Here is a 24,992-nt window from a genome sequence, read left to right as displayed (position 1 = left end):
CAGTTTTGGGACCAGTTCTGTTCAATATAGTCAACGATTTCAGTAATGGTATAGCGTGTATGCTTTATAAAGACTGTGGGAGGGGTTGCGAGTGCTTTGGGGGATATGAGCATAATTCAAAATGATATGGACAAACTGAAGAAATGGTCTGAGGTAAATAGAATGAAGCTCAATAAGGACAAATGCAGAGTACGCCACTTAGGAAGGAACAATCTCTTACACACATACAAAATGGAAAGTGACCATCTAGGAAGGAGTACTGCAGAAAGGGATCAAGGGGCTATAATGGACTACCCTCTAAATAGTAGTCAGTGTGATGTGACACATTTTCAAAAAAGGCAAATATCATTCTAAAAAGCATTAATAGGTGTGTTGTAAGCAAGACACAAGAAGTAATTCTTCCACTCTGTTCTGATTAGACATCAGCTGGAGTGTTCTGTCCAGTTCTGGGCACCACATTTCAGGACAGATGTGGAAAAATTGGAGAAGGTCCAGAGAAGAGCAACAAAAATGATTAAAGGTCTAGAAAACATGACCTATGAGGGAGGATTGAAAGCACTGATATTCTTGTCCCAATATCAGCAGTTTGTCTTTTTATATAGGCAATATTCCCTTTCTCCCCGAAAAAAGTATCCTGATTTTTTACACTTGCTATACAATCTTGCAAAACTAGACACAAACTGAAAGAAAAAAATTGAACAATGTTTATTTTATGTCATAGCTACTGGAGGCAGCATGGAAAAATTTAAATGGGTGATTAGGATTTTCAGAAGCATTCAAGCATTCAAGTAGGTATAATCCTACTCCCAGTGAAGTTGGTGGCAAAATGCTCATTCAGTGGTGGCAGAAGTAGGCCAGCTGTGAAAATCCAATTATAGACAGTCATGTGTAAAGCTAACGTCTCTATTTACAACATAGCTGCATATCAATAATGACTTCATTTGTTATGAAGGCCACTGAGCAACAAGATGTGATCTCTGTGCAGCCTTAGGGGCAGATCAGACCTGTCAGTCAATGGCAGCGGAGATGGGTCTACACCTCTGAGTGTACATCTACACCACAGCAGGTAATGACATTGAGATGGATCCACCAGCAGTTGACTGAGTGGGTATAGAGAAGAATAAGGTAAGTCAGTGGGAGAGTTTCTCTCGCTGACCCCCACGGTAACTTCTCCTGAGGTATGTCAGCTCTAGCTATGTTATTCATGCAGTGTAGATGTGGGCTAAGAAACCACTGTTTTTTCATCTGCCTCTTCAGCTGTTGGCAGGTTGAGAAGCTCCTTTATGCTGAAAAAGAAACTTAGAAGAGAAAATGGCTTTTATATCTCCAGCTTCTCAGGGCTTGCCTTCATTGGCAGAGGAAATTCAACTTCCTCCCAGAGTCATTGGGACTTTGTGCCCCCCATTCCATACACTACGTAGCATGGCAAGAGGACTAACAAGCGAGGGAAAGCCAGAAATGGTTTCTTCCATCAGGGAGGTTTAGTAGGACCTGTATGGGGATCTGAGCCTGTACTGTAAAGACCCAGCTCAGCCCAAGTGGTTAGTGTGGGGGGATGCTTCCTGCAGCCTCCGTTCTTGAGCAAGAGAGCTCCCAGCAAGCAGTTGCAGAACCTCAGCAGCAAACTCCCGCAGGCCCAGCACAGGCACTGGCTCCTTCCACTTTCATGAGGGGCACATAGGTTAAAGCATAACCTCAGAGGTGAGGGACGCGTCAGCCCAGCTGCCATGGGCTGCGCTCACAGACTGTTGACAGGTAGCACAGCGGCAGAGAGCTACTGTCAGCAATACAGAGCACATTGATTCTAATAAAGAGCCCTCACACCCAACTTTTCCCTACATTCTGCAGCATGTACAACTTTGCAATGGCTCAGGCCTACTTTTGATCAGCAGGGTGAGCATTGCTCTGTCTTCCAGTGCAACAAGCGGGTCAAGAATTTTCTTGTAATCTTCAAAATTGGAACCTGGTTGCTTGTTGGAGGGTCAGCCTGTCTCCATGTCCAGGAATCTCCCTTAAACAAAGCAAGGGAACTGGGAAGCCCTCTCTGGACTTAGCTTAGCACAAGCCTCCACTCTGAACCCTTCCTTTGAACAATTTTTTTACTCTGAGAAAGAGGTCGCTACCCATCTCTCTAATGAACCATCAGTCTGAAATTCCTCTCTGTCTTCCAGCAGGATGATCAAGGAGCGGCATAAGAAAGGTCTCAGACTCTCTCCCCTATCTTCTTCAACCTCTGATGAATCAGCAGGTTCCTTCAGGAGGTGCAATTAAAATTTTCTTACTCTTAAGCTGCATAAATCTTCAGGCTGCATCAGGGCAGATAGTCCTCAGTATCCTGTTAACCTGCCCAGCATATCAGTGTGGAAAAGGCCAGCTTGTAAGTTTAAGCTTGAATGCACACAGAGAATTGTCTCTCTTTAGGATAGGAAGGCCAGCATTCTAAATAAAACATATAAATATTTTGAACAGATCTTCCTAAACCGAAAAGGTTATATAAAAGAGATAATATTATCCACACTTCTAGATTCCGGGGAGTGGGAAGGCTCAGTGCTTTTGCGAGACTGGTTGAGATGTCCTGGTGCCGGGACAAGGAGGTCACTCCTGTGTCTACATCCATACCACAGATTCTCAAATTTCTTCAAGATGGACTGAGGCTATGACTAGCAGTTCACACTTTTGGAAGTTAAATAGCTGCTTTGGTTAGCATCCTTTGATCAGTAGACAAGTAGCAGATTTTGTCTGACGTGGATTTTATTTGAGAGCAGCATCTCTTCTACATTCTCACAAAATATATAGATTTTTTTTCATGAGTTCATCAACTATCTCAGTGCCCTTACAGATTTTTCATTTGAACCACCCATTAAAGGATCTCTTTACTTCAAGTAACCAAGTGGCCTTTTTATTAGAAATCTGATCACTTCAGAGGGTGGCTGAATTTAGGAGCTCTTTTCTGGAGCCTCAGTACTACATGGTGTATGCTAAAGTGGTACTTTTTTCAGAGGGGTAGCATTATTAGTCTGTTTCAGTAAAACCAATGAGGAGTCCTGTGACACCTTAAAAACTAACAAATTTCTTTAGACATAAGCTTTCATGGGCTGTAACCCACTTGCATTTGACAATGTGCATTGAAACCCTTAAAAGCTTATGTCCAGATAAAAGTGGTACTTGAAATTGGGCTTTCCTTCATTATCAGAGATGAACTTCAGGCTCTACAGAGCAGAAGAAATTGTCCTGCTCAGCTCCATTGCGCCTCAGAGAAATTGTGGAATACTTTGTGCATCCAAAGAGCTCTCAAAATTATCTGAACTGAAAGTGTGATAGAATAGTAAATGCTTGGTTTGTGCTTTATCATCTGGTGTCATAGGAAAAGAAAGCTTTATAATTTTTCCATTTACAGGTGGCTAGGGTATTCTATCTCTGAAACAAGAAAAGCCCTCCGTCTTCCAAAAGGAATTCACTGCCTCAGAACCGCAGCAACTTCATGGGCAGAAAGATCATATGCCTCATGCAAGAAAATCTGTAAAGTGAACTTCCAGCCATATATTCATACCTTCTCCAGATTCTACAGAATAGATATCCAGTCATCTGATACTGCCTTTGTTAGACTTGTGCTCCCACAATTAGGAAAGAGTTTAGCTCCTTTTGCATCCATACATAACTGTATAATATTCTTTACCCCAGTACACATTTCTATGAAAAGTGCCATTTTCATATCTGTGGACCTCATGAATTAGAAAATTGAACTGTGCTTTACTTGAAAATTTCCTTTCTTGAAGCAGTGAAGTCTGCAGATCCCATCCACCTCAAATAGGCTGTTAATGGTGGCAAAAATGTGATAACTAATTGGAGCCGTTTTTTGGTAACAGGATTCCTTGCTGGGTAGAAGGATTGTTTGATTTAGTCTTGATACTTAAATTCTCCTTTCCCTTAGACTAGCTAGAGATTTTCTAAGTTATGGAAGTGTCTCAATTTGTGGCTTCTCAGGTAAATTTTCCTAATCTGGTGATGAATATCCATGCATTAATGTGCACTGGTGCCTTTACTGTAAGTATCATTGTTAGCAAGGGTCTATCATGAAATCTAACAAAGGTACATCTGTGTCCTGTGGCAAGTAGGGAATTACCATGAATTATTTTCATTTATATTGCACATATAGCTTGGGAAATCTAATTAAAGGAGCTTGGCTTCTGCTTCCAATATATTTTTAAGGTAGCGATACATATTGGTCAACACTATCCCTATATATTTCACTAGTTCATCTCATTCAGAATTCTTCACATTCTTGGCAAGGCATCATGGAGAAGAATAAATTGTTCTCCCTTGGTACAGCTTTAGCAAATGGACTTCTCAAGTACATTTAGCAGGTACCAGTTTAGAGTTTCATTTATAGCATGGTGATTTTTCCCCCTTGTCAGTTTTGTTTTGTTCCTGCTGTCTATTTTTCTAAATGAAAGTATGCAATCAGCTTTCAAAAATACATTCCCGTGATCATCAAAACTGCATAGGAACATAGATTATAGAAGACACATTTTTAGAACTTAGGTGTGTGTATTATGTAAATTTCTAAAGCAATAAATTAACATTAGCATATATGCTTATATATCAATTACCGGCAGTCCCCAACTTACGCGGATCCGACTTACGATCCGTACTTGCCCCAGAAGATGTGGGCGGCGGGACGCCCAGGTCCTCCGCGGCTTTGCTCTGTGTCTCCCTGGTCTGCAAAGCTGCGGAGGACCCAGGCGGGACCGCAGCGCATCTGGGCGCTCCCGCCGCCCGGGTCCTCCGCGGCTTTGCTCTGCGTCTCCCTGATTTGCTGGGCCCCCACCCCCAGCAGACCAAGGAGACGCGGAGCAAAGCCGCAGAGGGCCCGGGCGGAGGCACCGCGGCGCATCTCGGTCCCGCCGCCCGCGTCTCCATGGTCTGCTGGGGGGGGGGGGGCACAGCTAGTGTGACCCCCCCAGCAGACCAGGCTTTTCTCGCGGACACCTGTGGTAGAGCAGCTGGGGCACTGCCAGTTGGTCCCGCAGCGCCGCTCCTCGGCGCTACTGGACCAACCCGGCAGCACTTCAGCTGCTCTGCCCCAGGAGTCCTGATTCAGGCGCTGCTGATCAGTTTCAGCAGCGGCTGAATCAGGACACCTGGGGCAGAGCAGATGGGGTGCTGCTGGGTTGGTCCAGTAGCGCCAAGGAGTGGTGCTACTGGACCAACCCAGCAGCACCCCTGCTGCTCTTCCCCAGGCGTCCCCAAGTCAGCCACTGCTGAAACTGACCATCGGCTGACTATTGGAAGCCCGAGGCAGAGTTGCTCTGCCCCGGGCTTCCTGGAATCAGCCGCTGATCAGTTTCAGCAGCAGCTGACTTGGGGACACCTGGGGTAGAGCACCTCGGGTGCTGCCGGGTTAGTCCCCGCAGCGCTGAGGTGCGGCTCTGCGGAGACCTACCTGGCAGCGCCCCAACTGCTCTGTCCCAGGCGTCCAGATTCAGCTGCTGTTGAAACTGATCAGCGGCTGATTCTAGGAAGCCTGGGTCAGAGAAACTCTGCCTCGGGCTCCCTGTAGTCAGCCGCTGGTCAGTTTCAGCAGTGGCTGAATCTGGACGCCAGTTCTGACTTAAGTACAAATTCGACTTAAGTACAAACCTACAGTCCCTATCTTGTACGTAACCCGGGGACTGCCTGTATATAGTTTTTATTTTACAAGTCATTGTTTATATGTTCAAGTTAGAATGGTCTTTTCAAAGGAACTTTCCAACAAACATTTAAAAATTTAAATCTCACTTTTAGTGCATAATTTTACTTTTTAAATAGACACTTTGCTTCCAATGTTTTTTTCCAAAACTGCTTGCATGATAAACAAAACAGCAAACTTTTTCCTATTTAACATGAGACCAATTGTAAGTAGTGAATATTTTCCACAGGATTTAAATCTGTATCCCAATATCACATACAAATGTGGTTTTAAAAAACACAGGAACTGCTCCTGTGAACATAGGTGCAAAGAAGATCTTCCCTTCACCCCTGCTCTTGTACATTTTGTAAATAATGCTTATAATTTCTCTTCAGAGCACTTCACAAACATTAATCACAACACTGCAAGATTTACATAAATTACAATCTGCAAAAGTCCCCTACAGTACAGTATCTGAGCATCTCTGAAGTCTGCCACTTTCTGAAATACGCATTAAACGTATGAAGTGACTTTTTGGTGAATAGATTAGATATGAACCAGTATGTTTGCCCTTGAAGATACAACTCAGTAATCATACCAATAGTTCAAACTTGATTCTGTTGTGTTGCAAACTTTTCAAAAGCACATTTTGTTGAATCGGTAGCTTTAAAGTTTCATTTATGGTTGTGTCTTTGGATGAATTTGTTTTTATTTAATATATGCTACCAGGTGTGTAAATAGCTTGTTGATTTTAGACTTACGACCTTTTGACCTCTTATTGTAAAAACAAATGAAGGTTAAAGGTTGAAGAGATCAGAGGGAGAACTTCTAACATCTTGCAAGATGTAATGTCCATTAATTATAGTTCAGTTTTAGTGTTTGATCAGAAAACTTGCAACCAATGTCCAATTTTTGTTGTTGACATTGTTGGAAGAGAATATAGTTATATCCAATTCATCGGTTCTACTTTACTCAAAGGCACACCCATTTTTTTTAAATCACTTTTTTCTGAATATAGTTATGAGTAACAAGTAATATTACTGCAACTGAAAATCTAGAGGAGAAATTCTTTTTTTCAATGTCATGGTTGAATTTGATAGCACTGTGGTCCCTGGAGTAAGCATGTGCTTAAGTGCTCTGCTTCACAGAAGGCTGTATTTCAGCATGTGCTGCTTATTAGTTTTCCTGAATCAGGATTTTGTGCAGTCTGTTTCCTCTGTGTAGTTAGTCTCTTGGTTGTATTTGTGGATTTTTCACACATCTGAAGTAGGAATACTGAAGTTCAAGTTTGCTGTGCCCCTTTAATAGCTACATTAATTATTTGTCCTTTTAAACATTTTACTTGGTCTCTTTTTTTCTAAATATGGTTTCCTAATTAGTTGGTGCATAGGACTTCTCAGTGACTCACTGGTGTGGAAAGACTACCGAAGTAGTGGAGCACGGTTTCTTTTAAGTGGTAAAGTACGTTGACTTACAAAACAATTTGTATCAAAGTCAGCCATGGGATCAAGTTCCTGAAATCTCTTCTATCAGATTGTGTTTGGCTTTAAACCTCCCCCATTTTTCAAAAGGGTCATGTTGTCATTTGTTTACAGTCTGCCAGAGTTCAGATTTTGAAGCTGAATATACCACTGATAAGGGACTCGGATAAGTCACTTGGATTTAGGTTTTTCAGTGGATTTTTATGAAAGGCTGCATTACAACGTTTGACAAAAAAGTATAAACTCATATTAAGTCAAGATTTAATTTGTGGGTTTTTTCATTGCGTTCTCACTAAAATCTAAGCCTTCTATTTGCTATAACTCATTTTGATTGTGCCAAGAAATTATGTAGAACACAAGAAATTAGGAGTTCCCTAAGAAGCTAAATTGTATCTTGATGGCTCCTTCCTTTGTGCTGCGTGTTGACCTAGGTACACGATGGATCAGCTGAAGTGACTGGCTCTCAATAAGTGTGCCAATATTGATATTAAGGACCCAAAATATTCCACATCTACATTCCTCTATATAGAGTATTTACTTAATTTGCAAATGCTCCAATCCTTTCCAGTTAATATACATCTTCTAAATGGCTTATAAAAATGCACCATCAATTTTCACTAAAATAACTTTTCAATCTCTCCTTAAAGTAAAATGAAAGAGCTGATTCTGTCAGTAAACCACAGTCTTGAAGGTAAGATCAAATATACTTGAATCTCTTTGGGCTCAAATTATAACTAGCTACCTGATCCAGGGACCTCTTTGAGGCAACTGGCAGAGTGCAGAGGGGGTTCATAAGGATTACTGGGATTGCCTAAATCTGATATTTTACATAATAGCTCACCAAAGGGTGGCATGTAAGATCTCTGTTGAGAGCCTATGTGTCACTTGTCCTTATAATCGTTACAGAATGTATGAACAATATGTAAATATCTGTGTGTATATGCTGAGAGTTATATTATTGAAACCTGTGAATTGGAGCTGGTTACCAGCAAATAAGTTCATTAGTGTAGATGTGCCTTACAACCATACACTATTGGCAAGATTGCTTGGGTCACCACTGTATACTGATGGGGGAGAGCTGTCCAGCTGACAAAATATGCTGCTCAGGGGTGTTTTTTTATACCCTCCCCCACATAGTCCAAAGTAACACAAGTTTGGCCGACATAAGTGATGGTATAGACATGTCCTAAGTTACCTTCAGGTAACATGCTTATCTGTCTATATATAATATGGGATTTCTGTGAGTGCCCTTTGGATGCTATAGGGGGAAACTCAAGAGTTCTTAGGGGCTGGAGTGTGTCCATTGTTAATATGCAGAGGGACAGGGACTTGCATAGACTGGAAAGGGGCTGCTTGTGTTGAACATGGCTGAGATAGCAAGTCTCATCTCAACTCTGGAAACCTTGAGGAAATATCACAACTACCCTGGCCAATATTTTTCATGAGTAAATGCAAGAAAATCCCTCCTCAGGATGATATAGCATGCTAATTAGCAGAGCTCAGTAAACCCAGACATGAACTGACCCAGCCCAGTTAGGCTTAAAAAAGTGGCCAGTAATTCATGCTGTTCTTTGAATCTTTAACTTGTAAGACAGTTCCTTTGTCAGGCGTGGAGGGAAGATCTGTTTTTCCTTTACCCAAGTACAAAGGGTAAACACACAGGAGTGAGACACAGGAAAGTGGAATGGCTCTGCATAAATGAGTTAGAAAATGAAATGACCTAGGTTTTTTTTAAGTGGCACAATTGGACCCAAGTGGCATGTGCATCTCCTCTGTTCGGTTCTGAGACCAGAGAATTAGGGATGTTAAACTGAGGTTATTTTAGTAATTGAGTAGTTGATAGAATTTTTATCAACTACTCGATAGGGGAAGGCAGCCCCGCTCAGTCCTGGCTTGTTCCGGGACCAAACCCCACTGCAGCTCTGCAATTTAAAACGCAGTAGGAGCCGGAGGGCAAGCTGCCTGACTCCTACTGCCTTTTAAATTACAGAGCCACAGCGGGGTTTGGTCCTGGTGCAAATTGGGACTGAGCTGGAATGCCGGCCCAGCTGGTAGTAGCCCCTGTCTGTGGGGGGTTCCGCAGAGAGAGGCCTGTGAAGCAGCTCCTGTCCATGGAAGGTCCCAGTGGGAAGTTGGGATCCTCGGCAGACAGCAGCTGCTGCTAGAGCAGCCTCTCCTGCCCTTCCCCCCTGGTGCCTCTAAAGAGGAGCAGAAACAATGCTTTTAAGGCAGCTCCTGCCAGCCCTGTTTCCTGTTTCTCCCCATTCTTGCTGCCTCTGATGTGGGGGGGAATGTGAGTGGTCGCTTAAGCTTATTGGGTAGTCGACTAATCAACTACTCCCTTACATTCCTGCAGAGGATGCTATGGGGAAAGTTAGCCCTGACTGTGCCCCATTTTACACCCACACATGTACTCATGCATGCCCTTGCTTCCTTCGAGGGCAGCTGTTCCTGCTTTGTTGTTTCTGCAGCTGCTCCTACCACCATAGAATCCTGGGGCTGGAAGAGACCTCAGGAGGTCAGCAAGTCCAGCCCCCTGCCCAAGCAGGACCAACCCCAACTAAATCATCCCAGCCAGAGCTTTGTCCAGACAAGACTTAAAAACCTGTAGTGATGGAGATTCCATCACCTCCCTAGGTAACCCATTGCAGTGTTTCAGCACCCTCCTAGTGAAATAGTTTCTCCTAATATCCAACCTAGACCTCCCCTACTGCAACTTGAGACCCATTGCTCCTTGTTTTGCCATCTGTTACTACTGAGAACAGCCTCTCTCCATCCTCTTTGGAACCTCCCTTCAGGCTGCTATCAAATCCCCCCTCACTCTTCTTTCTCCACTGAGAGCTGCCCACCTCCTTTCCATACTGCATTGCCTAGTGCAGTAGTCTGGGAGCTGACCTTGTCTGTGAAGACAGAGGCAAAAAAAGCATTGAGTACTTCACCTTTTCCTACATCATCTTTACCTCCCTCATCCAGTAAGGATCCCACACTCTCTTTGATCACCCTCTTATTGCTAACATGCCCATAGAAACCTTTCTTGTTACTCTTCACATTCTTTGCTAGCTGGAATTTCAATTGTGCTTTTGCCTTCCTGATCACTCCCCTGCATTCGTGAGCAATATATTTATGTTTAAGATTTCTCCGGTAAGCTAATGTGGTTGCCTACTATATTTGCTTTTCTTACTGCACATCGGGATGGTTTGTTCCTGTGCCTTCAATAAGGCTTCCTTAAAATACAGCCAGCTCTCCTGGACTCCTTTCCCCTTCATGTTAGCGTCCCAGGGGATCCTTCCCATCAGTTCTCTGAGGGAGTCAGTCTGGTTCCTAGTCTGAATTTTTTTTCCTCAAGATCCAGCAAGGAAGGGAGCTCCACATGGAGACTGTTAAAGTAAATTGCTGTGGGGTTAATCAGTTTTTAACTGGTAAGTACTACCCAGTAAGCCGAGCGCTATACTGGGTAAGCAGTTCCAGGCCCACTGTTCTGCAGGTGGGGGGCACTTCAGCTGGCGGGGCTGGAGAGACTGCACCTGCCGTGCGCCAGGCCTAGCTGGGCTGGAGCAGCCTTCTACCTGTGCCATGGTGCAGTGGGCCTGACCAGAGCAGCCTGCCACGCAGTGGGTCTGGCCAGGCTACAACAGCCCCTTCCCAACTTGCTATGGGCAGGAGGCCTTTCCAGCCCAGCCAGCCATGTTAAACTTAACATTTAACTGGAATTTTACATGAGTAGTCTCAAACATTTGTTGCTTAGAGAGCCACTTCATTAGAGCTCACAGTAGTTACTGTAGCACTCTTGCTATCTGAATGGGCCTTCTTTTATTTATAACATACAAACTGCTTTTTTTCCTTTACCAAAAGGTGACCTGCTAATTGTGGTAGGTCCCAGTGACTGCTGGACAGCTTACAGTGACACTGCAGTTATTCTAATAGAAACACTGGTAGCTAATTCTGTTAGTTTAACATGTATTTTGAATTTGATTCCTTTAAAAAAAAAATCCCTGTTGATTAAGATAATGAAAGCAAATCTTCAAAAAAGAGTAACTTCCATATTAAATCCATTACTTCTAAGCCGCTCTTTGCACTGCTAAAAAGGAGAGCCTATAGAATAAACACATACTAGTAATACAAAGTAGCTCTGAATCTTAATCATATCTTAAAATGCTGATTTTTCTCCATTTCAGCTCTTGAGGACTGAAAGACAATTACACACTTAGCTAAAATATTTGCAGCTTGGTTTTCTATTACGCAAATGCTTTCAAGAATATTATGGGTTTTTTTTCAAATGTTGGAATTAGGTTCTTTTATCAGAATGATCATAACTGGACACTCTCGAATATGATCTGTTCAAATAGTCTGATTTTACATACATGTGCAGAGATCTACTCTGAGTGCAAATTGGCACTCTGAATCACTCACAGTACATTAAGTCGTATCAACAGGGGACCTGGGGACCTGAATCTCTGTTGGTACATATTTTATATTATGTATTTTTTATTTTTTATAAAAGGGGAACCTTTTTCATTAAAGCTGAATCTAGTGAAAATCAAACATGTAAATCCATTAACAAGGCTTTATTTTATGGTTTAAAATGTGAGAGGTTTAACAAAATACTTTGTTCTAGACCAGTGGTTCCCAACCAACCATCCAGGGCTGAGGGGCTGCAAGCACATTTCAGGGGGTCCCCCAAGCAGGCCCAGCATTAGATTTGCTATAGCACAAAGCAGAAAGCTGAAGCCTCACCACATGGGATTGAAACACAGGCAGGGCTGAAACCTGAAAAAATGGAGCTTTGTGGTGGGTTGTGTGGCATGAGACCCTGCTTGCTAACCCTGAACTCCCACCCTGTCTTTTACAGGCAGTCCCCGGGTTACGTACAAGATAGGGACTGTAGGTTTGTTCTTAAGTTGAATCTGTATGTAAGTCGGAACTGGCGTCCAGATTCAGCTGCTGCTGAAACTGATCAGTTTCAACAGCGGCTGAATCTGGACGCCAGTTCTGACTTTCATACAGATTCAACTTAAGAACCCCAGGCATCCCCAAGTCAGCTGCTGCTGAAACTGATCAGCGGCTGATTCCAGGAAGCCCGGGGCAGGGGCTTCCTGTAGTCAGCCACTGGTCAGTTTCAGCAGCGGCTGACTTGGGGACGCCTGGGGCAGAGCAGCTGGGGTGCTGCTGGGTTGGTCCAGTAGCGCCGCCGTTCCTCGGTGCTACTGGACCAACCCAGCAGCACCCAAGCTGCTCTGCCCCAGGCGTCCTGATTCAGCCGCTGCTGAAACTGACCAGCAGTGGCTGAATCAGGACGCCTGGGGCAGAGCAGCTGGGGTGCTGCCCGGTTGGTCCTGTAGCGCCCAGAGCGGCGCTACGGGACCAACTGGCAGCGCCCCAGCTGCTGTACCACACGTGTCCGGAGCAAAGCCGCGGAGCACGGGGGCAGCCCAGACGCACCGTGGCTATCCTGCTGCCCTCGGGCTCCGTGGCTTGGTCTGACGGGGGGGGGGGGGGGCAAAGCAGAGCCAAGCCGCGGAGTGCGCGATCAGCTGACAGTCCAGATGCGTCTTGGCTGTCAGCTGGCCGCGTACTCCGCGGCTTGGCTCTGCTTTGCCCCCCCCCCCCCCACGTCCCCCTGGTCTGCAGACCGGGGGGGGGGGGGGAGGCAAAGCAGAGCCAAGCCGCGGAGCGCGTGGGCAGCGGACAGCCCTGTCCGCTGCCCGCGTGTGCCGCTTTGCTTCCTCTCCCTGGTCTGCTGGAGACCAGGGAGAGGAAGGGCCCCGTTCGTACATAAGTCGGATCCGCGTAACTCGGGGACTGCCTGTATATGTAGAAAACCAGCTATTGTGGCACAGCGGGGCTCTGATGTTTTTATAGCATGTTGGGAGGAGTCTCTGGAAGAGAGAGGTTGAGAACACATGTTCCAGACAACAGGGACCACAGTTAGAACAGGAACAGTCCCAGGCTGAGCACTGCCACTGCTGTGACTTCATAGCCTGGCCCTGCCCCTCAATAGCAGTGGGGACTGCAGTTGGGACAAAAGGCATTTCAAGCTGCAACTACTATTGCCAAAGTCTCTAATGATGTTTCCCTCACCAAAGCTCCGTCAGTGTCCCATCCCCATTCTTCTTGATTTGTCATTTGCCTTCCGCACAGCCACACATGCTCTTTTTGAAATCATTGTGATGCTTTGGATCACAGAAATTGACTTGGGGCTGTCCTCTGGGTGTGCTGATCAAGTCACTGATACCCATGTGCCCTGTGGGGCTCCCCACCATCCTGTCCTGATGGTCCAGAAGCTCTGGTTTTCCCCAGCAAGGTTACTGCCTTCCTGAAAAGCAACACAGACACTGAATGGACTCAGCTGTAAAGGGTCAGCACTCAGGAACACAGAGGACTAAACCCCAAATAAATTAATCTTATTCCATATAAAAGTTTTACATCAGAAAAGGTCATAAGGTTAGCCCCCTTTATCAAACAAAGGTATGCACAGTGGTTGCTTCTGCTCTCTCCTTCCCACCCCCGTAATTGTTATTTCCACTGGGCTTGATTTAATAAATGAGTGGAATTTAAGTTGTTGCAAATGAAAACTGAGCAAAGTTAGTTACTAAGTTAAAATACACAAAAGACACCAGCTAGTTTTAATCCATTAAGAAATATGGGTGTAAGTGGGTACTCGATAAGCCTAGGCTCTGTATCAAAGGCAGCAAAGTGGTGGGGGGGGGAGCAGAAGTTGGTACTGAGGGGAGTCAGCTTAAAACCCAGTTCTCCCAGCACTGTCTCCATTTCTCTCCCCCCTCCCCACCTCTGTCAGAGGCATTAGTAGGAGGGGATAGGGAAGGCAGCTCTGGCAGCAGCCCCTGTCTGTGGGGGAGTCACAGTGGATAGCCCCCCAAGAGGGGCTGCTTCCTGGCAGCAGGTTTGCTGTGAGCAGAGGCTGTTGCACATTCCACGGACAGGAGCAGCTGCTGATGGAGCTGCTGAAATCCCCTGTGGACAGGGACTGCTGGACCCAGTGCGAGCCAGGACTAAGCACGCCTGGCTCACGTGGGGTTCAGGAGCTACCCTGTGGCAACTCTGCATTTTAAATGTAGTAAAAGCCAGAGCTGCAGTGGTCCTGGACCCAGCATGAGCCAGAACTGAGCTGGGCTTCTTCAGTCTGGGCTCACGCTGGGTCTAGGATCTACTCCCCGCTCCGGCTCTGCAGTTTATATGTAGTAGGAGCTGGGTTGCCTGCGCATCTGTCTGCTAATATATTTAAATTGCAGAGCTGCAGTGGAGGTAGTTCCTGGGCCCAACACAATCTGGGACTGAACAGCTTCCCTTATCGACTAATCATATAGTCGATACAAATTGTATTGGCTACACGATAAGTCAATTACCCGCCTCTTAATATCCTTAATAAGGAAGTTTTTACATGCAAATTCTTACCCTGACCAGCTGGTCTCATTTAAGGAAAACTTTTTCAGGTGCGAGCTGATCTGCATTCTGGCTTGGGTGTACAGCTTATTTCAGAGTTCTTTAGAGGTTGCATCCCCTTAACGGAGGGCAGTTTCAAAGACCTGATCTTTTTCCATTCCTTAAAGAGACTTCCCCTCCAGGGCAGGCTACGTTTTAGACTCCCCTTCTCATGGAAGAATACTAGATTGAAGATGGATTCCAGTACCAGGTGGCATGATAATTTCTTTGTAGGACCACACAGTTTGGGCGTACAGGACAAACGAGACTATTCACAGGTCATTTGAGTTCTGAGCCAGATTCACACTTTATATTTTTAACTTTACATACAAGAATAATACCTCCACAAAAATAGAATATGCAGATTCAGCAGATTGTAACTTCAAAACTGATGCATTTTGCATAAAGCATCACTGAGTTATGCATATTCATAAACCAATTTTCATAAAGCAGGGGGAGTGTGGTGACAATCATATCTTCCCTTGGCTTCTGTGACACTCTCCTCTCCTGGTCTTCCCATCTCTGGTTACTCCTTGGGTGCGTCTAGACTGGCAAAACTTTGCGCAAAAGCAGCCGCTTTTGTGCAAAAACTTGCCAGCTGTCTACACTGGCTGCTTGAATTTGCGCAAGAGCACTGACTTTGTAATATACAAAATCAGTGCTTCTTGCGCAAATACTTTCATGCTCCCGCTCGGGAAAAAGCCCTCTTGCGCAAGAATACTTGCGCAAGAGGGCCAGTGTAGACAGGGAAGAACTGTTTTGCACAAAAAAGCCCTGATGGCTAAAATGGCGATCGGGGCTTTCTTGCGCAAAATTGCGTCTAGACTGGCCACGGATGCTTTTGCGCAAAAGCACCTTTTGTACAAAAGCATCCATGCCAATCTAGACGCTGTTTTGTGGAAATACTTTTAACGGAAAATTTTTTCCGTTAAAAGTATTTCCGCCAATCATGCTAGTCTAGACGCAGCCCTTCATTCTATCCTTCAGAGAATCCTTCTCTTCAACCCCATTCTAACTTTATGTAGTGGTTCCACAGGGTTCTCATGTTCATTCCCTTCTCTTCTCCCCCTTATCTCGTGGGTATCCATCCACAAACATTTTCATCTCTCATCTGTGCACTGGCAGCTAGAGCTCAGAGTGGTGCAGAACTGTCAAAACATTGGTCCTCTCATTGCTTACTCTGGAAAAAATCTAGTAATGTTGGACAGCATAGCCACCATACTTGTATCAACAAGTAGGGAGATATAAGCAAAAGACCATTTTTTTATGGTATTGGACAGAGAAGAGTCTTCCATCCCTAACGCATTTTCCACATTTTGAAAGAAAGTTCAACATCAGTCACAAAAAAGATGTGAATGGGCAGCTTTGTTATTTCTTTTGTACTATGAGAGATTCTGGTCTCTGTGTTACGAAGTGGGGCCACTAGAAACAAACATGTAAGCAGTGCAAATGCTACCATCTTACCCAGAATATAAAGAAAACCTCTTTTAAAAAAAGAAACCATTGTATCCTCACTTAAATCATGTTAGATATAAAACTATTAAAAATGCATCCTAGGGAAAAAATACTTTACATTGACTAGCAGTCATCTAAGGGATTGAGTCACCAGTTGACACATAGCCTAAAAAGCCTAAATAGCCTTACCAGTTATTTTCCATGTCCCCTCAGCCTTGAAAAGGAGGTTCCCTTAAATTTCTAATTTTTAAATAGGATCATCATGGTAGATTTTAAAGGGACATGACCTCATTGCAAACTAAGTTCCATTGGGATCGATTTCTGGCAAGGTCTAGTTGTATATTAATTTTGTCCATCATTGGCAAGTTCTGCCACACTAGATACTCATTTGATCACCAGCTTTTAAAATGGGATAAAATCTCTCAATTTTCTAGACTCCAAGCTGTCAAAAGTGACCATCTCTTCCAGCATTTTTTGTGTCTACAGATGTACTGTAACATGTTTGCTTAATTAACTGTTAAACTGAGGTCTCCATTCAGTGTGATGGTACTCCTGCTGCAATCACAGTGGAACTTCTCTTTCACAGGAGGAGAGAGTATTGCTGAAATAGCTCAGCTTTTTCTATATCAGGCTAATTTTGAATTTTTTCCTGCACACCTTCAAAAAGGGAGGATTAGAGATAGGTATGGTGTTTTGGGGAGCAATGTAAAAAGTTGAACTAGCTTGCTGGAAGATAGGGTGGGCCAAGAAATATCACCACATGGGAATGGAATCAACTGTTGTGAAAGTTTTTGTATGTGAACATACCTGAACAGTTTTATCTTCCCATCCTTGACCTTCTTGATACACTAGGGCTACGTCTGGACTGGCATGATTTTCCGCAAATGCTTTTAACGGAAAAGTTTTTCCGTTAAAAGCATTTGCGGAAAAGAGCGTCTAGATTGGCACAAACGTTTTTCCGCAAAAGCACTTTTTGCGGAAAAGCGTCCGTGCCAATCTAGACATGGTTTTGCACAAGAAAGCCCCGATCGCCATTTTCGCCATCGGGGCTTTTTTGCGCAAAACAGTTTTTAGCTGTCTACACTGGCCCTCTTATGCAAAAACATTTCGGGAAAAGGGCTTTTGTCCGAACGGGAATGTCAAAACATTTGCGCAAGACGCACTGATTTCTGATAGTAGAACGTCAGTGCTTTTGCGCAAAATCAAGCGGCCAGTGTAGACAGCTGGCAAGTTTTTGTGCAAAACTTCTTCTTGCGAGTGCCCCCTCTGACCGAGTGCTGCACTGTTTCTGTTTAAGCCTTCTTTGGCAACTCAGCCTTCTGGCTGAGTTACATACACCCTGTATAGGAATCAAAGAAAACCCCTTCTGGGGTACACATTTAACAGGGTTTCATCTTTGTGTCCTTTCTATAATGTCTGAGTCCATTCGTTCAGTTTGTTACCCACTCTAGTAGAGTGTGGGTGTCCCTCACATTTCTCTCAGGGCTTTGTCTCAGAGTCCCAACATAGTCAAGTCTTCACTATGCTCACCATACAGATCTGTCAGCAGTGCTGCTGCTCAGTCAGCCAGTCATCTGTCTGCATAGCTTGAGATTTTCCAGAGGAACTGAACTGCCTCTGGTCCTGCAGCTCCCTTTATCTGGACTTTTTGACTCCCGAGTAGGTGGTTCCTTGCAGCCACTCTAACCTGCTTGGAAGCCCTCTCTATGGGTTCTCTGGAGCAGGCTGTGGCAGGTCCACAGGACAGGGGGGCCTCAAGGCCTGGTCCACCCCATCATAATTAAATCTAATGCAATAATTAATTTGTTTTCCTGAATGGAAAAATAGAACCAAAAATCTCATTGGTATGTCGATATAAATCACACACCAACTCTTTTTGAAATGTCCATTGCTAAATAATCATTTCTTGTGAGTCCTAGTTTGCAAAGATCTTGATGGGAATTGTGAACATGCACATGTAAATACTAAGTGCATTAGTATCCATATAGGCAATTGATAGTATTCCAGTTTAAAAGATCTGTTCCAGTAAGAACCAGGTGGAATCCATCAAAGTTTGAGACAGTGCTATGTATAGTAAACTCTTTGGATCTGAATATTAATGTCTTCTGACAGGAAGTGTCAAATTAGCACTATGTGAAACTATTTTTTATGTCATTAACAAATATTTGAAATGACAAATGTCCTTTTCCATCATTCTTGTTACATTCTATGTTTAGTCATCCTTGGTAACTAAGAAACTGTACTAAACCTATTATAACTTACCCTTTATTATCTCACTTTGGTGCACCACTCTCTTTGCTGCATTGGTTTCCTCTGAAAGAAATTATTGCTTTATACTAGAATTTTCAGCTGCTATATACATTTTAGGGCTGGTATTTGAAACTAAGTATTTAATCCATTTTTAAGATAGTGATGTTAGTGGCTATTGTTGTATTCAAGAAATGTGTTCAGTATTAAAAAACATAGTGAATGGTTATACAAATGACGTATGTTTGTTTTCTTCAATATAAAAGGTTTTTTTTTTTCTAAAAGTATATAAACTCATGTTTTCCAAGATTTTATGCCAAAAAGACAGATGGCAAATCCATTTCCAAATGCTAATTTTACTATAATATCATGATCTTCTGTAAAGCAGACAATTTGTTTTGAAACCCACAAACTGTCATTAACATTTTTACATGAGGAGAGAGATTACTGTTCGGTAGAGAATAGTGAATGATTTTTTAAGCAGTGATAGAATAATAGCTCCAACTGAGAAGGAAGAATATGGATAACTCTGTTTAGCCTGACTGCACTAAATGTTTCAAAATGTGGATTTTTTTTCATGACTAATGAGACAAAACACATCTCTGTTCTGACCCAAGAGAAAGGGGTTGTAAAACATTGTTAGCATTGTTTTTCTTTTCCTTAATGTGCCGTCAGTGCCTCCCACGTTGCTGCAAGCTTAAAAAACTGTGTCCTTGCCAGTTACTTAGCAGGAGTGTATTCAGCATTAAGAAAAGGCTTTAGGATAAATCTAAATAGTTTGCTTACTCAGAATCATAAAAAGGCGTGTATGTAAAATGCAATTGTGTAAACTGTAAAAAAGATAAAAGGATATTCAACTGGCATTTTGATATAGTCCCCTAAATAAAGTGAAACAAAAGACAAGGACTATGCAGCACTTTAAAGACTAACAAGGTGGTTTATTAGGTGATGAGCTTTCATGGGCCAGAAAAAGAGCGGGGGGAGTGGGAGGAGAGATTAGTGAGCAGAGGGTGGGGGGGGGGGGGGGCGTATAAAATCTGATTTGTCAATTTTATGTGTGTTCGCATTTTTTTGATTGCATCCCTTTGGTATATATGGTCATGCCAGTTTTCTTCCACAATTTGATCTGAGGAAGTGGGTCTGGCCCACGAAAGCTCATCACCTATTAAACCATCTTGTTAGTCTTTAAAGTGCTGCATAGTCCTGTCTTTTGTTTCAGCTAGACCAGACTAACACAGCTACATCTCTATTACTACCCTAAATAAAGTGTGACACACACGCACAAATGTAATTTCTCTTAGCCAGTTTGTTTCTATGCTGCCCATTATCTTTCTATATAAAAAAGTTATTCCTACCGCATGACAGAATGATCATCAGCCTGCTTGAAAGTGGAGTCTCAGCACCTCGCTTATTAGGGCGTCAGTCAGAACCAACTGCGAAACTGAGATCTGTCTGTTACATGTAGAACGTGAGTAATAAACCAATTCACAGTTTGTTTTCTATACAGATTTGTTTGTTCACTTTTCTGTATAATCAGTGCAAGTTTAACAGAAAAGTGAACAGAAAAGAGAGCGGTTGGTGAGTGTAGCAAGCATAGGGCACAGCCCCGTAGTTTATTGTTAAAAATCAAAGTGAAAAAGGGTGGACAAAAAGCATACTCTGCACCTTGCAGGCAAAGAAAATGTCAAATAAAAATCTCTTTGGTAGTTAGAAAATCAGAAAATAGCTTTGAGCTACTTGCAGCTCACACAGATGATGGGAGGTGTCTCTTCTATTTCGAAGCAAGCAGGTTGCTCTCATACTCAAGGCTTTGGATGCCTGGGAGAGGAGTCCTTCACTTGTCTATTAGTCGAGTTAGCATATCCTTTAATAGTTATATAGTGTCTTCTATTATCAAAGTTCTGTACAATTATAAACAAATGCAGTAACGCTACATGTAAGATCTGATTTCAGTTACACATTGCACTTCTGAAGAAAAAAGAATGTTGTGGACTATATAGAACATAGTGGCGCAAGTTCTCCATGTTTATTTTTATTTTTATTGATGTATCTGATATGCCCTGTACTTGCTGCATTAGTCAGAGGAATAATTAATAACAGAGTATCCGGTAGTGGACAACTATCATATAGTCTTTCAGTCAAATGAAATATTCTTTATTCATTTGCCTCCATATAGGGGTTGTATTGAAATTACTTGCAAAATTTAACATATTTAAATAGTTTCCAACGAAGCTAAATAAACTGATGGGTTAAACACTTAATTGTGTTCCTGTCGCAAACAATAGTCTCTAATGGAGTTGCAATTATCTAACAGATGAATAGTAGTAACAGATTTTGTTTTAATGTTGTCTGAGATGCTTCGCCTTTCCATTTCCTGTTGTTTTTTTTTTATTTCTTGAGTATAATTGACAGTAAACAGCTTCTAGTTTCAATCAGGTATAAATACATACCTTGACATACCTAAGAAGGTGGTGCTATTATGTGCTTTTGGGGTTTTTTTCATGTATTTGTCAGGTCAGTCATCATGGTTTTCAGTGCTTAAACCACCATATGGAAATGTTGCATGATTTCATTTGCAGCTGCATGCCATTGGTCTGCACAGAAGCATTGATTTCAAATTTGTATTTATCTTTGAGAAATACGTCATTGCTGAAGTTCATCCTGAAGCACTCCTGAATGGGAAGTAATAGCTAGCTCTTCCAATTGAGCTGAAGGTGGGTCTCCAATAATTGGTACCAGTAACAGTACTGAACAATCCTGGCTCTAAACACTTAAATGTAGTTCCAGTCCTTTTTTTTTTCTTTTCTTTTCAGTATTGATTTGCTCCCATGAAGTCAAAAGAAAAAAACGTCTGCCATTGGAGTTTTGTCTTCACAGCATTTTACAACTGATTTACTGGGCTCGTACTTTCAGTATATTCTTGCTACTCCACTTGAAGTGTGAGAACAACTTGTACTGCTCAGATTATCTGAAGTTGTAAAAACAAGTACATTTTCAGCTCCCAGTGATCAATGTATACAGTGGATTTCCACTACAACAGTAAAATGTGCTTTGAATGGCATGCAGATCTGATTCATGGTTAGATGTTCAGTTAAATATTTAGATTACTGGACACCAATAACCAGATTGTACAAAGCTGTTTAATAACCTAAAATGCTTATGGGCATCTACTGGAATATAACAAAATGCATAGGCAGGAGGGATGTTAGATAATAGCAGGTAATAGAATAGTCGACTAACAGCATGAATTCTTAGTGGTTAGTTGACTGTAGTCCCTGGGGATGGGGATAGTAGCTAGTGTGCTCTGGCCCCAACCCCGGGGAGCCCCCTTCTACCCCGTGCTGTTGACTCTGTATCACAGGCAGCGGTGCGAGGTGCCAGGAAGGAGCCTGACTGTGAGGGCAGCCAGTTTAAAAACCAGCTCCCCTCATGGACCGGCTGCAGCAAACCCTGTCTGCGGAGAGCTCAGACCCTTGCCCCTCCATGGACAGGGGCTGCTACTGAGAAGTACTCTCTGCCTGCGGCTAGCCAGGGCTTCACTGCAGCCTCTTTCCTCGCCATCCCCCCCGCACTGCTGTGTCTGACAGAAGTAGCAGCGGGGGGAGAGGAGGAGGGAAGGAAACAGGTGGCACAGGAGAGGTACAGTCAGCACTATGGAGTCAGTGCTTGGAGGAACCAGCTTTTAAGCCAGCTCCCCTCAGTACAGGCTCCTGCTCCCCCCCCCCCCCGCCCGATCCTAATTGGCCAGGGGGCAGGGGAGCAGCAGAGTCTCCGCAGGCCAGAGCAACCCACTTGGCAGGCCGAATCCTGCCCACAGAGGCCCTTTTGCTCACCCCTGGCCTAGTTGCATCTTCAAGTTTTTATTTATTTTGGCATATCTAGTTCCAATAACTTCTGAGTCGCTCTTGCAAAAATAAAAAAAATAGGCTCAGCTTCTTTGATCAGGTTTTCTCCTTTTGCCGTCATTCTGAGCCACCTCTCATAGAATCATAGAGTCCAAGGGCTGGAAGAGACCTCAGAAGGTCATTGAATCCAGTCTCCTGCCCAAAGCAGGACCAACCCTCACTAAGGCCAAGGCTAAAATTTTCAAAGGCACCTAAATTACTTTTTCAATGAGGATACTGATCGTTAGGACCTGTGTTGATTTTGAAAGTCAGTGAAACTTTGTCATTCAGATTTGGGGGGGGGGGGGTCTCCTCTCAGTTTCTGATCAGGTTTGCCAGGTTTTTTTTTTTTTTTGCTCAACAACTTTGGTCTCCTCCTGTTTTCAGTGGGTTTTTTTTGGAGGTGGGGGGGGGGGGGTTGTTCAGTATTTTTGGTTAAATCTTCTGGCATCCCTATTTCTGATCCAGTTCAGAATCATATTGCATGGCCCTGACCTGATATGGAGTATTTAATTTGAAGTTCTTCTCATGAAATTTGTGCATTCATTTGTTAATGATAGACATTCACTGTTTTTAGTATTCTAGAAAAAACGCTTCACAGGACATACCTGCACTCTGTTTTTTGTAGGCTGTAATCAGTAGTCGCCTCCCCAGACTTTTGAATATTGTTTCTCTGGTTTATCAATATGTTTATTACAAATGGAAGTGCCACGATTGTCTTAGGGTAACAAAAGTGAATTTGGACATGTTGTATATGTTACTCTTTGACAGAATGAGTGACTTGATATGAGTCATATTTACTAATATGTCTAGTATTTCAGAGAGCTGCATAATGAACGTGGTTTATGATAAAATGCACCAGATGTGACAGGACTCGTTTTACATGGCATTTATTCATAAGATGCATGTTTAATTCTATTTCACACATCCATAACTAAGATTAAAACAAAAACATTAAATGGTAGTGTTTAGAATTATTGTATAGTAAGCCATAACTTTCATGTTGTCTTCACATAAAATACACATTTAAAGTATATTTTAAGAAGACTAAAGTTTTAAACGATCCATATAATCAGTTTTAAAATGTAAACAATGTTGTAATCTGATTATTTCCACATGTGTTTCAAATCTGTTTTAAAATAAGAAATATTTGTCAACACTCCTGAAAACTGAAGCTTTCAGTAACTAGACAGATGGCAGAATTCCTCTTGGTAAACTGTAATGGCGAATTGATTCTACTGCTCTCATTGAGTTGAATATGGACATTCATTCATACTTCATTCCAATCTCATCCTCTAAAAATAGGCCGAACATATTGTTCTCGGGTGCTCTCCTAGCTACTGATTGATCATGCATGCAGGATCATTAATTACCTTTATAGAGGGCGGATTATTGTATCTTCCCCTCTGAGCTGCAGCAGTAGTTATTCTGTCTGCTTCTCTCTTCCACAGGAAAATGGATGAAGACCAAGTTGTGAAAAGAAAAAAAAATCTGAAAATACTATACAATGTTTGATCTGAAAATTCCTTTGCACTGACATCTGCTATCTCAGGATCTGTCTACACTTATGGTGTAGTCCCAGAGCCTGGGCCAGTTGACTGCAAGACTAAAAATAGGAGTGTAGATGTACTGATTTGGGCTGGAAGGAACCGAGGCACTGATACCTAGTAAATGCGGGGGGGGGGGGGGGGGGCAGAGGGAGAAGGTATCAGTAACCACTGCCTCCACAATTTGTTTTTGAGGTTTGAGAGCTCCTTTGCCCGTAGGTTCAGGAGGTCTGAAGTAAGGATGTTAAAGACTAGTCGACTATCCAATAAGTACATTTCAAAACTAGCATGCCCGCATGGAGCCCGGAGTCAGCAGGACTTCACACTGGCTCCGGGCTGCATGCAGAGTTCCACGTTCCTCCTTTGAAATGTACAAGAGCCCCAGTAGGAGCCCTTGTACAGTTCTAAAGAACTGTACAAGTGCGGAAGTGCTTGTCGGCTAGTCGATGGAAATTCCATCGACTACTCGACTAGTAAATTAACCGCTAGTTAACATCCTTAGTCTGAGGGCCTTTTTATTGCCAGTGTGATTTGGGGGAAGGAGTTTCTGAAAGATTTGAACAGAAAAAATTGTTAACATTGTATTGCAATAGTTTCTCTGTCATTGGCTCCAGATAATAAGTTTTAAAAAAGTAAAATTTCTCTTTTTTGTCAGTGAATGGGAAAATTAAGGTAACCTTGAAAAAACGATTTTAAATGTCAGCCATTTTAAAAGTAGTCCTTTACCACTAGTTATTGGAATGAGACGATGATAATCAGCTTCAAAATATTGAGCGAATAACAAGGACTAATGGAACATAATTTTGGCTACTACTTCACTTTGTAATGCTGCTTATGTAATGCTGCGTATGCAGTGTAATGCAGATCTGGCTCATGGATGCATCAGGAAATCTCAAGCAGGCTCCCTGCCTGTCCTGCCTTACACACACCGCTCAGAGAAGTGGCTGTGTGACCCAGTTTTTCTTTGAACCACCTGTGAGCCTGGGGGAAGGGAGAGAGGCTTGGTGTGCTGCCCTCTCCCGCAACATAATATCATTGATCTGTTTCCAGCCAATGGGAGCTGGAGCTGCCTATTTGAAGAACAGGCAATGTGTGAAGCACCCTTCTACCCTCCCCTCAGACTCACATGACTTCTGCAGCTGGTGTGGGTGGGGCAGGCAGGGAGCCTTCCTGAGAAACCTGCTGGGCTGCTGGCCAGGAGTTGCCCAAGTGAGTCTCCTGCCTTTGGCACCTGTGCTCCTTCCTCCTCCAGCCATCTGCCCCAGACATA

General features: G+C 43.2%; 1 protein-coding gene across 5 annotated transcripts in view; it reads left to right on the top strand.

Annotated features, from left to right (window-relative positions):
• Positions 1-24,992, top strand: part of SPSB4 (splA/ryanodine receptor domain and SOCS box containing 4) — a 344,397-nt gene that overhangs the window by 237,514 nt on the left and 81,891 nt on the right. The window lies entirely within an intron of this gene.

This window comes from Pelodiscus sinensis, chromosome 10 (assembly GCF_049634645.1).
Source record: "Pelodiscus sinensis isolate JC-2024 chromosome 10, ASM4963464v1, whole genome shotgun sequence".
Taxonomy (NCBI): Eukaryota; Metazoa; Chordata; order Testudines; family Trionychidae; genus Pelodiscus; species Pelodiscus sinensis.
Note: the sequence above shows the minus strand (reverse complement) of the source record. Positions and strands in the feature narration are given on the sequence as shown.